Source organism: Callionymus lyra, chromosome 2, assembly GCF_982586985.1.
Source record: "Callionymus lyra chromosome 2, fCalLyr1.hap1.1, whole genome shotgun sequence".
Classification (NCBI taxonomy): Eukaryota; Metazoa; Chordata; class Actinopteri; order Syngnathiformes; family Callionymidae; genus Callionymus; species Callionymus lyra.
In genome coordinates this window covers 32,699,773-32,715,506 of record NC_141819.1, presented here as the reverse complement: position 1 = coordinate 32,715,506, position 15,734 = coordinate 32,699,773, and the positions used below count along the sequence as shown (strand labels likewise).

The 15,734-nt window shown below is 38.4% G+C and overlaps 1 pseudogene; it reads right to left on the bottom strand.

Annotated features, from left to right (window-relative positions):
- The window catches only part of LOC148086605 (mucin-5AC-like), a 46,038-nt pseudogene extending 33,001 nt beyond the window's left edge, over positions 1–13,037 (bottom strand).
- Between the last annotated feature and the right edge of the window lie 2,697 nt (positions 13,038–15,734).

The following is a 15,734-nucleotide window of genomic DNA, read 5'->3' as shown; positions in this document are numbered from 1 at the left end:
ACTACACTACCTGAAGTGAATGTAAATGGAGTTGTTGTCGGAAGCGGTGTAGTCGTAGGACAAGGATACACATCCCTTGTAACCTTCCCATCTGGGCCACAGACAGCTTCGATACAACTTTCAAGGCCATCTGTAGTGTTGTAGATTGTTTCACCGTACTTGTATATTCTTCCATTGACAAAGCATGAGCAATCTGCAAATTAAAAAAACAGATTTTAATATACAAATAAAAGTATTTTCCCTAACCTAGATATATATTTACTCACAGTTCACATCATATTTACAGCTAATTCCAGACAGTGTGCAAGAGCTGTAAAACATCACAATGTGTTTTTATTATCATTTAGGGAACCTCTCTGTATTTGAAAACCAAATAATGTTGATAGTAAATGTTGTTTAAATTATAATTATAATTTGATGACTGCTCAAACATACCATTGGTAACAATTTTCTGATGGAACATAATCCCCAATAGCATAATTGGTGCCTTGATCATCATAACAGCCGCACTGTTCCCAGGCAACACATGTCATAGAGTCCTCGTTGAAAAAAGGTGCAGCTGGTGGACACTGCGGGTAACATCCTGCAAAAACAATCACGAGTCAATCATGAGTTTAATTATAGAACTTTGGAGCCAATTGTCAATTCAATCATACCTTCCAGGCCAGTAATGAGAGCAGAACAGTTCCCAGAAGGATTCCGGCAGGTTTTCATGCAGTCAGCGCCACAAGGTTTGTAATGCCACTCACAGCCTTCAGGGGAGTTATAGTAGTCACAGAAAACAGCTGCAAGAGATACGTTTGACAACTTTTATAAAAATAAAAAAAAAGCCAAAACACAAAGAGGTAAATCAAAATGTTTGCAGTCCTACAACCACAATATTGAAGAAAAAAAGGGAAAGTTTCTGGTCATGTAGCCATACTCACGGCATAGTTTTGGAGTTCTCCATCTCACACAGGCTCCAGCTTCAGTGCAAGATTTTGCATAGGAAGCAACAGCTGTGCAGAAACACTCACAGTCCCCACCAGTGTCACAAGCACAAGAATCTCTCACACATGAGTCGTAGTATGGACCAGGATCCACCTTGGATTAAATAATACAATTTTTTAACTTAATTCTTTCATGCTGAGGTTTAAATATGCGTCAAAATAAATTGATTGTACATTTTTGTAAGACATATAAAACATTAGGGCTCTACATTAATTGTACTTATATTAAATATTACATTTGTTTCTCCTATAAAATGTTTACCTTTGAATGGCAGTCCTGAAATGTAACACTGGTTATGATACTACATTGCCTCTGGGACCAAGCTGCTCTGTATCTGTTCTTGGTACAGGGATCTGTTGATAGCTTGGCATCAGGGCATCCAGACGAGACCTTCCAACTGTTACCAAACTCCAGAACATCTGCTACTGTCTCCTGGGAGCGTGTGGTGAAGTCATTTTTGCTATTTCCATCGTAGTTTCCACAAAGTCCACATATTTTTCCCTGATGAAGGGAGTAATAAGTAGAAATTATGAAAAACAAATGGTAACAAAACATTTTTAAATTCTTAATATCAAAATTGCTGTAAAGAAATGTGAAGTATTTTTATTACCTGGTGCTGTGGCCCCAGTTTAATGAACAGACTGGTCTTCTTATCCCACATGACCACAATTCCTGGCTTGATGGCCACCACAAGGTAAATGCCCATCTCGGAAACTTGAGAAGGCCTGCTGCCCTTGACCACACGAATGGTTTCATCTTTAAGTTGATACTCGTTGCTCTGTAGATATGAAATAAATAAATGAGTGACAGAGATGGATGCGTGTGTTATAAATTGTGTTACAACATGGTGATATTCAACAAATTAATTGAAAAATAGAATAAAAAATAAGGAGAACACTCCATTCAATTTTACAATCAAGGTTCTGCAAACTAAACGACACGTGCGTGACCTTGTTGTAAGACACATAGGTAAAGACTAGCTACCTGGTTTTGCTATAATCGAATATAAGTTAATTGGTTATACAATATGTTGCAGTTTTTTGTGTCCCTCATTAAATCATCAGCTTAGTTGTGCAGAATAATATTCATAGAGAGAGAAAATAAAAGTAATTCAAAGTTCTTTTACCCCAAGGTAGATCTTGATAATTTTGGAACAGGTAGTTCCAGTGGTTCCACAAAGAAAATTTTCAGTGACAATTCTGAAGCTTCCATTTTCTGAGCCGCAGTAGTCCTTAGTGAAGCAATAGGAGTGACAGTGAGCTGGAGTTTGTTAGTGACATTGATTCCGTTTTAATTACATTAGCATAGAAAAACCGATGTCCTAAAATGTACAGCACCTAACAATTTACATGCAAATGTAAATTCTATTTGAGTTTACCTGTGCAAGAGCGTATTCACATTCTCCACTGAAGTCAAACCTTTTCCCATCAAAAGTTATGTAGTGACCATCACCATAGATACCACACATTGTATCACAAACGTTGGTGGTACAAGTGAACTTCCGGTTACGGCAAGAGCTGTAAGCACAAAAAAAGTTAATCATATGTTTTGAATTGAAAAATGTCTATTTATACACAGTGATAGGTTCTGGGCACATCAACTGTATACAATGTTGTGTATTATTTCACTTATAATGATAATATGAGTGGGTCATTGCTGTGTCCAGTGAATGCAGCCTTAAGAGGTCACAACCCAGTGTCTTTTTTAGGCCTGTCCCAAGCCCGGATAAATGCAGAGGGTTGTGTCAGGAAGGGCATCCGATGTAAAACTGTGCCAAAAACAAATATGCAAATTGAAACTATGACTTCAATAACGGATCGATAAAGCCCGGGTTAACAACGACCGCCATTGGTCCCAATAACCCACAGGTTAACAATGGAAGTTGGGCTTCTGTGGTTCAAAGACGAAGAGGAGGAAGGCGGGTTTGGAAACAGAGAGAAAAGAGGAAAGGAAAGAGTCTGTGACTGAGAGTGGGGACTTTGAATTTTGGAACAATGACGGGAGAAGCTAGAGAGTTAATTGACATGATGCAGAGAAGGAAGGTGGATATACTGTGTGTCCAGAAGACCAGGTGGAAAGGTAGCAAGGCAAGAAGCTTAGGTGCAGGTTTTAAATTGTAGTACTATGGTATTGATAGGAAGAGAAATGGAGTAGGGGTTATCCTAAAAGTAGTTTTTCAGAATGTCCTGGAAGTCAAAAGAGCATCTGATAGACTGATTCTGAAGCTTGAAATTGAAGGTGTGATGGGAATTAGTGGAGAAGGACACATTCTGGAGTGAGTTGGATCCCCAGAATATCCCTAGGGGTGAGAAAGGGGTAAATGGTGCAGACTTCAATGGGCATGTTGGTGCAGGAGATAGAGGTGATGAATAAGTGATGGGCAGGTTTTGTATCCAGGACAGGAACACAGAGGGACAGATGGTGATAGACTTTCTGAAAGAGTGGAAATAGTTGTACTTAATACTTTTTTCCAGAAGAGGTATGAGCAATAGAGTAACTTGTGGGGGTAGGAGCACACAGGTAGACTACATATTTTATAGTAATCTGCGATCACTGACTGCAAAGTAGTAGTGGGTGAGAGTGTAGCAAGTCGCCATAGGATGGTTGTTTGCCGGATGAATCTGGTGTCAAGGAAGACAATAAAGACGAAGGCAGAACAAAGGACAAAGTGGTGGAGCTAAAAAAGGATTGTTCTATGGTTTTCAGGGAGGACTTGAGAAAGAATCTGGGTGGTCAGAGAGAGCTCCCATATGACTGGACAACTAAAGCTAATGTTATCAGGGAGTACTTGGTGTGTCGCCTGGAAGGAAAGCAGATATGGATACTTGTTTGTGGAATGGGGAAGTGAAGGAGTATATAATGAGAAAGAGGTTACTAAAGAAAACTGATAAGACTGAAGAGAGCAGATAGGAGTACAAGAAGATGCAGTATGATGACTTGTATGCTAGGTTGGAAAGTAAGGAGGGAAACAATGATTTTCACAGGTTGTCAAAACAGAGAGATAGAGATGGGAAAAACGTCCAGCAGATTAGTGAGATTAAGGATAGAGAGGGAAATTTGTTGACAGGTGCCACAGAAGTAATATGAAGAGGGAAAGAGTACTAATGAATGAGGAAAAAGAGAGCAAGAGGGTAGATCAGATGACTACTTTACACCATAAGGTAGCAGAGATTAGTAAAGGTGAAGTGAAGAAGGCATTGAGGAGGATGAAGAATGGAAAGGCAGTTGGTCCTGATGACATAACTGTGGAGGTATGGAAGTGTCTAGGAGAGGAGGCAGTTGTTATACTATTCAACAAGATCCTAGAGAGTGATGAGATCCCTGAGGAATGGAGATGATGGTGCCCATTTTTAAGAATAAGGGAAATGTTCAGAATTGCATTAAATATAGAGGTATAAAGTTGATGAGCAATACAATAAAGCTATGGGAAAGAGTAGGGGGAACTAGACTGAGAGCAGAAGTCAGCATTTGTGAGCAACCGTATGGTTGCCTAGAAATAGTACTACAGATGCAGTATTTGCTTTAAGAATGTTGGTAGAGGTACAGAGGTAGCTGCTTTGTGCCCTTGTAGATCTGGGTCAACAGTCATGTGCAGTCGCAATTGTGGAAAAGAGGAGAAGTATATGTGTTCAAGCTCGCTGGAATGGGTGGAGAAAAGTGTCATTGGTTAATGTGTGATAAAAGGGTATCAGCCAGAATGTAAGGAAAGATATACAAGACAGTGGTGAGAACAAGCGATGCTGTACTGTCTAGAGACAGTGGCACAGAGGAGGAAGGATCAGGAATGAGTCAATCAAAGAAGAAGAAGATTTTCCAGTTGATGATGATGAAAGAACCCTAAAAGGAATGAGAAAGGGGAGAAGTATCAGGAGTAGTATCTATACAAACCATGTGTTGCAATCAACAGTAAGTGTTTCTCCTGGTTGGTATTTCTTTCCATTGTGCACACACGGACAGCTACTCTCGCTGATACAACCTCCGAGTCCATCTGCGACCAGACCATCGGGACACATGCATCCTGATACGCACCCAGTGCTTATCTATCAGAACCAGAATTACATCATGTAAGCTCGATAGTCATTTTAAAAAGAATCTATGAATGTTTTGTGAACATACACATGTCATGTCCAGAGTACCGCAACTCTTCTGGCACTCAACTCCAGAACTTCCAGGTGCCTCATCAGAGCAGTTAAAATAAACCATGGAATTCTTGCATGTTGGTGTTACTGTGCAAAGATCAATCAGGTTATACATAAACACATGACTGTATTTTGTCATGTAGGACATAAAGTACTTCCACAAAACTTCAGTTTAGAAAACAACAAAAAAGCGTACCTTTTGTTTGTAAACCTTGGCAGCTTAGACGTCCTTCTCTGCAGAAACTGTGAGAACAATCACAATAATGTAAGAGATAAAATCGACATTTTCACTTATTATTGTGTTATCTTAGAATATATTTGATTTTAGCTTGTTACTTATTAATGGTGCTGCATTCTAATTATCATGAAACTTTGACAAATATAATTTTCCTTAACTAATTTTCATACTGTAAAGAATAAAGGGAAAACAAAACAACTGTTTTCAGTGGGGAAAATAATGTTTACCAAGTTCCACCGTCTTTGGTGAATGATTGACCGCTTGGGATTATGTTGTCTCCGTCATAACAAGGACAATCTGTGCTTGGGATGCAAAGACCATTCTCATCCATGTATGTTCCCATTGAACAGCCACAACCATCAACTGAGGGGAAATTTGATTGACAACTGTAGTCCATTTGACTGATGGAGTAACAAGTACGGCCACAGCTGGTCATGCTGTATTCATACACAGTTCCTTCAGGGCAGGAATTGGTGAATTTGCCTGGATGAGAGGAGAACATGTGTCAGCAGAAATATATGTTGGCTAATATATTTACTTTTCCCTTCATCATTTATCCTAAATCTTTCTCAAGAGTACTAGTTATTATTGAAAATCTTGCGAAAATACATCCAAACACGCATTATCAGATTATTCCTTCTGATTATCAACTGTTTAAAGAAGAGTCCTGAGACAGAACTCACTGCACATAACGTCCCTCCATCCAGTGATCACGATTCCTGCAGCTGAGCAAGCGTAGACATACGCAGAAGCAGAAGCACACATGCAGTCCTCACTCTTTTCACAGTTACATGTGTCATACATGCAGTTCTGTAGAGAGGATTAAAGACTTGTCAGGTTGAAACTATTGGAATCACATGTTTCAATGTGTAACATACATCTTTGTAGCTTGTTGGGCTAACAACATTGTGGCAGGAAGCGAACATTCCGTTGGGGTCCGTTAGTTTGGAGCACCAGAACTGAGCGAAATCCTCTGGAAAAGTCATAAAAAATGTAACAAAAAACAAAGAAATATGGATGAAACTACATAAAAGGCAGAGTTTATGTGTACCTTTGTTGATTCCCTGTGTGCAAGGGTGTGTAAAGCGTGTCGAAACATCTGGACAAGATGCTCTTGTTTTCCAGGCATTGGCGAAGGCTGCTGCTGTACCCTCCACAAGCCCACTGCTCACCTTGAAGTCATCACTCATGATGTTGTTGAAGTTTCCACACAAACCTGTTGAATGAAAGTTACAACAAAAGTATTATGACAAAAATACAACTTTAGAATTAAAAAAAGAAAAAAAAAAGAACACAGCCTAAATTTGGGTGTTATTAAAGGCACACCTGAAGTGGTCGCTCTGAGTGAACTGTCCGCTAAAATATAGACTTGCATCAAAGGGCTGAGCTGGATTATCAATCGAAGGCCTATCCTGGTGTTGATGTGGATGTAGAAGGATGAAGGTTTATAGACACTCAGTTCTTCTGCAAAAGAGAGGGAATATGAACCAGAAATAATGTTTTTGTTCTTGTAATAAATCATATACATTTTTAGAGAGGATTAAGTCTTTTTCAATATTTGTAGGTACTCACGTGTAAGAAATGGGAGCTGAGACACAATCTGGTTCACAAAGATCTGACCGGATGATTGGACTTTGATTACCTGTGAAAAAAAATCAATTTATTTATTTTTAATTTGTATATATGTATATTATATTGTTTTGTCCACAGGTCTCCAGAGGGGTTAATAAAGTCAATATATCTATCTATCGTCATAATAAAATTCCTGAATCTAGTAAATCTAAAATGCTGCTCGAAAAAGGTAATCTACAATCTTATGTCCAAACTTGAGGAGAGGCAGGAGAGTAAAAATATTCAAATATGCAATGAAATCTCGCTTAAAATCGATTTGAAACTAATTTTTTTGTCAAATATATTTCATGAGTGACCTTTTAAGATAATGTTGATATTCATTTCACTCAAATGTAACAGCATTTATTAAAATGCGATTTTTTATTTTTTTATTTAAACATCATCTTACTCAATTACTAATTTAAAGTAGTCCAACGGATGCACTGAAAAGTGTCACTTACAAAAGGTTCATTATTACAGGATATTTAAGAGGAAACAGCTTTCTGATCATCAAATACTGCATATAGAGCATACATTTGTCTCTTTAGCTCAGCAGCTCAGCCAATTGCAGAAATAGAGTTGTCACAAGGCAACAGAAATTTAACCAATTAGCACTCATCAATCAGTTGCCAATAGGACGATTTCTCTAGTGCCCGAAAGTGGGTGTGTCTGTGTACAGGAGATCAGACTTTTACCATTAGAAATTAGTCATTAGGCAGAAATATCAGTGATAGATTAACTTGTACGTTAACTTAATATTTGTACTTTAACTGCAAAACCTTTGACTGCTCAGTTATTATCTATTGACAATATCTGGGTTAAGTAATATGACCTTTGATTAGCCAAGGAAATCGTTGTTTTTTTATGTAATTTCAAATCCAAACATTTCAACTTCAAAATTATTTTTGTAACAAACTATAGTTTATAGTATGCTTGCAGTCAACACATGCCAAGCGCAACATTTAGGCAGTAACTTAATTAACAACTTGTTACATTAACGTTAAATTATACCGCCACTGTACCTAAAACCATGGATGAAGAGACCTTCATTTTGGAGATGCAAAATCAGGCAGCCTTTTCAAATTTGGGTCGATGACATCAGAACATTTCAATCAAGCGAACCTCAAGACACCCAAACTGCATTTTTAATTGATAAATGTTTAATCCAATACAATCTTAAACCGCTCTGGACCGACGGGGGAAACGTATGACAAAGAAAATAACCTGTAATATGCAAACTTCTAGAGGACTGGTCCAGTCCAAGCTGTAACTTAAGAAAAAAAAAATTCTGGGACTGTGCTGCTTCATACAAAAGGCAAAGTGGAAGCAGAGAAAGATACCAGATTATACATAGCTAGTCTGCCTTAACTCATGAGTAATATGTTGTTTATTAAAGTTTTGTGTACATGTTTCAATGCAAAAATGGAACAAACACATCTCTCTAGATTCTTTGCTGTTCAAAAGCCTTAAATGTACATTAACTTTAGGGACTTACCACTAAGTTGCTATTTAGGGTCAAAGTCACAGCTCGGAGGCAGGTTCTACCTTGGACCACTCCGCACTTGACAAGATCTCCCAATATTGTGTATTGGCCGCTGCTCCCCTGCAACAGATGTAAAAGCATAACATTGAATGCACTTACTAATGAAACATCATTCATGTTACACTTTCTTTGGTTATCATAGATCACAGGAATATAATAATTATTAGAATCATTAGTAGTAGATGTGGTATTTTCATTAGAAAAAATATAAAATAATAATATAATAATAATACAAGCATATTTTTACTCTAACTTTTCTATGGCATTCATTTGAATCATGATTCAGTGTTATAATTTTGAATGGCAAGTGATGCTGCAGCAAGAGGCCTCATCAATCCATCAGTACTGGACATTCATATTCCCGGCTACACTGTCCAGATCTTCCCGGACCACCCAAAGACACCTGGACCATCTGAAAAACATCTGTAATCAGCGTGTCCTGGGTCTTCCTTGTACTATCCTACTGCTCAGACATGTCCTAAACACCTCAAAAAGTGTCCAAGAGAAATAATGATCAAAGTCTACACAGAATAGCATCAGGTCAGGTACTTAGAGCTCCTCACAGATGGCCACGCCTCTCTCCCTATCTGTAGGGAAGAGCACAATCACCCTGTGGGGAAAATCAATTGCTGGTCTCCAGCTCAATTTTGATCTCATTCATTAACAAGCCACTGGGATACTTGGACTCCTGAAGTTGAGTCATCTCACTTTTCCTGCTATCCCCTAAAAGGGTGAAGGAATCACATGCAGAAGTGCTGTCCATCACTCCTTGCAGGGACTTGAAATAGGTTCAATACTCAGAGCTACAGTTTGGAGCACAAAAAAAGTCAGGACGGCCCCCAACCCAGGTGAAGGGAGGATGCCTTCTTGCCCAAAAGTGTGAACCCCTAAAGTAGGCACAGCCAGGAAGTAATTATATAAAACTTCTAAAAATTTGCATCTATAGTATGTAAGGGGGTACAACTCCTTTCAAGACCCGTTTGGCCACTTCCACAGGTGGTGAGCTCGTTTTGAAGGGGGTACCAGGATCTTTTTTTGGATGTGCCCAGCTGGACCCCTGTGAGTATAGACCCACAGCATTGAGCCCCAACCACAAGAGAACAGAGATTATTGAACTACCTGTGCAATAATGTAGCTGCAGTCTCCGTGAAAAGTGTAGAGTTTGCCGTCAAATGTGTTGATGTGGGAGCCTCCTTCTACTGAGCAGGTTCCTGGACAGTCGTTTTCAGTGCAAGACCACAGACCATTTTGACACGTACTGTAAACACAGACACAAAGTTTTCTATTCTGTTTCTGTTGACGAGGAAAAACAAAAAACTATTTTAAAAACCTTACTTTTCGATAAAGCCTATAATTAGGACTGACTCGGGCTCACCAAGTTCTGTATATCCTTCCTTTTCTGAATAACATTCATCACCTGTGCAGATTAAACCCACACTTTTTATTTCTCTCCTGGAGGCTCCACCTCCAGAGCTGGTGCTTATCCAGGATCTCCACCACGTCGGCTCCAGAGTTCTCTCCAGCACCTCAATGGACTCTTCTATACTCTCCTCTTTTCTCTCACTGCATCCTCCCTCACTCTTCTCTCCGTCCATCTGTCTACCCCCGCATCCTTCCTCCCAGCTGGTCACAGCAGGAGGCCGTCAACAATAAGTCTGGTTCTGCTCGAGGTTTATGCCTTCTAAAAGGAAGTTTTTCCTCGCAATCGCCACACTGTGCTTTACTCATTGTTCAGTTGCTGGATCTGTTTTTCCTTTCTCCACTATTGTCTTACTTCAACTATAAAGTGTCTTGAGATAACGTTGTTATGATAATCACTTGAAATAAAGTTTAATTGAATTGGATTGAGGAAGATGTGTTTTTAGAAGACTTTTGTTTAAAGTAGCTCCAAAAAATGTTTAGCCGAGTGACGCAAGTGGACTAAAGTGGTAGTGTTTAGCCCAAGACCACCTTCCCATGAGCACTCGCTGTACGTCGTAATAGTTGCCATGTCCCGGTTTGCAGCAATTTGACGAATTTCATTGTCCGAATGAAGGATGGATACCGATGAGGTAATAAATCAGATTGTGGATAATGAAATATGATATGCTGCGACGACTTTGTTATTAACATAACTTTGTTTTTGTACGGTAATTCCAAAACTACCCAATGCTGCTTTAATATTGGACAAGTGAAAATTTGAATTACTCAACTGTGTCATTTTCTCTGTCTTACCAAGATTTGCAGTTGGAGTCATATGATTCCCCTGATTTGTAGGCCTCGCCTTTGTGCAAACATGGACACAATTCAACTGCAACACAGCCATTTTCACCGATGTCATCCATGACAGTTCCTGAAAGAGATGATCATTATGGTATTGGTATTGGTATATGAATTGGTATCAGGTAGTTAAGTACAATCTAACTTCATTAGGTAAAAATGTACAAGAATATAAGTTTGAAGTGTAATAAAGAATAAGTGAATACCAGCAGGGCAACTGCAACCGTCTGTACAGTGGGTGTCACAAGTTTGGGTGGCCTGAGGGTTGGAGCAAGTGTTGGGACACGAGCTGCTGCACTCCATGAACACCATGCTGGCTGGACATGACTTAGCTGTAGAGACAACAGTATTTCACCTCTATTTGCCATAAAATTGAGGAAAAAAAAGGGGGTTGGCATGCTTACGGCAAAAAGATGAACTCCTCCATTGTTGTGGCTGTCCACCTGCATGGACACACTGTCTCGAGTACTCTGAGATTGTTTTACACAGGACAGAATTGTCACCGGTGCACAGATCAGACATGCAGGCCGTTACAAAGGAGTCTATGTCCAGGAGGTTTTGGCAACTACTAAATGAAGTTCTGGAGAAGATAGCCTCACAGTCAGCCTGAAAAAAGAGCGAAAATAAGACTGGTTTGTAGAAAGAAAAACTTGTATTTTTCAGTAAATATAAGTAGCACTTTATTCTGTTAATAATTGTCTCACATTTAAACCTCTGCCCCTCTAATTTTTTATAGAAAAATAGTATAGTATAGAACAGAATCATGCACATAACATTAACATTACGTTTAGTTCTTGGTAGGGGGTTTCACATGCGTGAGGTGACATATGTAAAGAGAAATCTTTTGCGCAATAGAGGGAGAGTCACATGGTCGTTTGGAAGTAGGAATAAGTAAAGAAGGACAAACTCACTTTGGTTCCACAGAGCTCTGGAACAGTTTGTTCTGGTTCCACACAAACACGAAATAGATCACTGATTTTGTTGGCTTCAGCATAATCTATTATAGAAAGGGATCCTGAAAAAGAGAGGAAATTATATATATTTTTTCTTTCTTTTTTTTCATATCATTGTATTTTTTGGTATTTGTTTTTTTGTGAGTATATATACCATCTTTGGGTAATTCATTGCTGATTCCATCAAAGTTTCCACAAAGTCCACAAGTCTGCCCACTGAGCTCTTTATCCATCTCAATCTAAAAAGACAAGAAATATTAAATCACTGGCAAGATCATTCCTGTTACCCAAGTTAGTTACTATATAAGAGTATTTCAATTGAATCAACTTAATATCTATTGTAAATCTTATGTAGCCAGAGCAATGGGACAATGCTCAATGAAGTGGTTGTTGTTTTTTTGGGTCAAGAAATGATGATTACCATAGTCAATTTTCAACACACAATATTTTTCATGTTATTAACCTTTAACTTAAACCAACCTAACCAAGGTTGCACTTACGTCCATGGAGTCGTCCCGGTTCCATGATATTATGATTCCTAATTTTGATTCAATGATGATACTGGATGATGTTTCTTTGACAGTAAACCCAAATGAAACAAATGGCAGAGTCACCCTGCAGAGAAAGCAAAGCAAACATCCATTTTACATGTCATCATTCGTCACTTTTGAATTTTCTATCCACTTGTATCGATTTAGCTTTTCAACTTATGTCAATACTGATAGACATTTTCAGAAAATTGACATGCAGAAAATCTGATTTCACTACTCTACTGTATTAGATTTACAATTTAGTAACCATTAATAAACACATCTCCCGCAATTATTAGACCTTGATCAATCGTGAAAGGTGTAAATCAAAGACTAAACTTACAGGTCTCCATTGAGGATCACACCGTCACTCGTGATCAGAACCACTGATGCCTCGAGCTTCATGAAGATACGGTCAATGGTGGAGATGCCGTCCACCAGCTTGCGTTGCATCTGGATGTTAAAGTTTTCGAAGGAGCCTTGGCACTGTGTTACCACCTCATGTGTGCAGGAGGAAGAAAACTGGAAATAGTCGCCGTCAAATGTCTTCCAGTGGTTCTGTCCCCAGGTCGTGCAGACTCGACCAAGATGGGATGAACTTCCTAAAATCGAATATTTAACACTTACAGTCAATCAGATAAAACGCTTGTAGTGTAATTAGTTAATGTGAAATCTAACGTGCTATGGTTACTACCCACCTGTTTGAGCCTGCACGCTGACCAGCAGCATCAGATAGAGAAGCCATAACGTGGATTGGAGTCCTGCAGTCCCCATAATGGAATGTAGGACTTTCCCACTCTGACAGTCTTCATCTGAAGGAGCTTTTATAGCTAGACAACATGTAGAAAAATGTCAGGCTTTGTGTGTACAAGGCAGCTCCAGGATTCATCGTCACTCGTCACTTCCAAAGCATCAATGGAGCTTGCCAGTGACATTTAAACATTGCATATGCTACATGTTTGTAGTGAGTAAAACATTTGTTTATAAAGCAATGATTTACCATTATTTTATAATTTTGCAGGAAAAAAAATACTGTCAAAATGAACATACCCAGAAAACAATTCAATTGAAGATGTAAATAGTTATACGTATATAACTTTCTCTATATAAGTATGTAACGATATAACTAATATCGTTACATACTTTTATTTAATTTAGTTTAATTTTAAAATACCAATTGTATTTTAGTCTTTGACATGACCTAAAATGCTAAAGTTAATGTTTAAATCCCTGAACAATGATGTTTGGCCACATTTCTTAAATACCAGACCAATTGAACATAGGTTCAAGATCTCAGTTTCTTCGACCCAGAGCTATTGGATCATTTATTCAAGGAATCAAGGATTGCTTTAATTGTTGTTCTATTAACCCAGTGATGGAGTGAAATTAGTTGATGTGATCTTGTAATCACCATAAAACAGCAAAACAAGAAATATATAACATAACATAAACAGAATCATGAAGTAGGATGATAGTAGTTCTGAAACCACTTCAATGGGTCTTTGATCTAGTCTTTAAACCAACCAAACATCCATCGGTGTCAGTCTGCCGAGTTTCCAAGCTCTAATTTACATATTTAAATCATATTTAAATTAGTTCATTTTTCTCTCCGCGATCAGAAAAAAACGAATGAAAACATGAATTTAAACTGGATTAACAGTTATATTCGTTGATTTAAAACATTTCTGAAATGGATCACATACCTAATTTTAAATGAGTGCAGACGAGCTCCGATGCAAATGTTTATATTTTACATACAGGGTTATTAACGGAAATACTTTATTTACAGAGACGTTCGGAGGCTTAAAATGGAGTTTGACAAGGATACAACTGTAAATCAGTAATTTTAATAAGGAGATGTCCTGAGCTCCTGAGGGATCAATAAAGTTCTACCTACCTAACCTAACATGCGCTGATTAGTGATGTGAAGATAGTCATATGGATGTGGGGCGCAACTGAGAAACACACACAAATACTTATTAAAATTTATTTTAAAAAAAAGTGTTTTGTTTACAAATTAACAAATCATGTGACGGTGTAATTATACAACTGTGTTTTTCAAGTAGATCACACCGATCAAGTGATCACATAAGGGAAAACTTTAGCTGCTTTCAGTTTCAGTTTATTCCTGCAGCTTAAGTTTGATACTGACGTGATGTTGTTTCACAAGAACGTCTGTGACTCTGTGAGACTTAAAGCAATCAGACGCTGAACATTTTTTTCATTATATTATAAAAACAATCTTATAATTACTTTACATTTTTCCTATATTGCGTGAAATAGCAGATTAAAATATTAAGTCAACTGATGGTTAACTTACACAGAACTTAGGTCCTCTGTATATGCAAAATTGTGAGAAAACATGGGACATTGCCACCCACTTGTAATACATACATCACAGTGAGTCATAGCATTCATTGAGTCAACAAACTGCACTAAAACACACACAAAAGTGTTGAAATCTAATACAATTCAACAACCCTTTGTCAACAGAAGGAGTAAACGTGGCTGCAGGACTGCGTCTAATAAGTGAAAAACATTAGAGATTTCATGCTGAGGAGAATAATATATTATAAATGTGTATGCTTCATCATTAATAATTACATAGATTTGAGATTATCATTCCTCTATTGCGACTCTTTTCTTTGAGTGAGGAAAAGATGGAGAGTGAGCTTTACAGGGAGATTGCTGAACAGAACAAATTTGGAAGTGGTAAGTAAGTAAGTAAGTAATATATATTTATATAGCGCTTTTCGAGACCAGGGTCACAAAGCGCTTTAACAATCAAAACAATACTCAAAACAGTACATACTTCAAAGATCAAGACAACACCGAGAACAACACAGGAGTTCGAGAAATTCAAGGAAAAGCCTGCACAAATAGAAACGTCTTAAGATGTTTCTTAAAGGAGTCAGTAGACTCCATCAAGCGCAAAGAGAGAGGAAGATTGTTCCAAAGCTTAGGAGCAACAGCCTGAAAAGATTTCTCTCCTCTGGTCCTGAGCCGTGTGCGTGGAACCATCAGTAGATTCTGATCCACAGACCTCAGAGACCGAGCTGGGGTGTAAGGCTGGATCAGATCAGTGATGTAAGGAGGAGCCTGACCATGAATAGCTCTGAAAGTAAGAACCAGAATTTTAAAGTTGATCCTGAAAGAAACTGGAAGCCAGTGAAGAGTTTTAAGGACCGGAGAAATGTGAGTTCTTCTACTAGAGCGGGTCAGAATTCTCGCTGCAGAGTTCTGAATCAACTGCAGGCGAGACAGCTCCTTCTTGTTAAGACATGAAAACAAACTGTTACAATAGTCCAGACGAGAAGAAACAAACGCATGGATTACAAGCTCCAGATCATGTTGTGACAACATTTTCCTAAGTTTAGAGATTTTTCTCAGTTGAAGGAAACAGTTTCTGGTCAGTTTTCTACAGTGTTGAACAAGAGACATGTCTTTATCAAATACAACACCCAGGTTCCT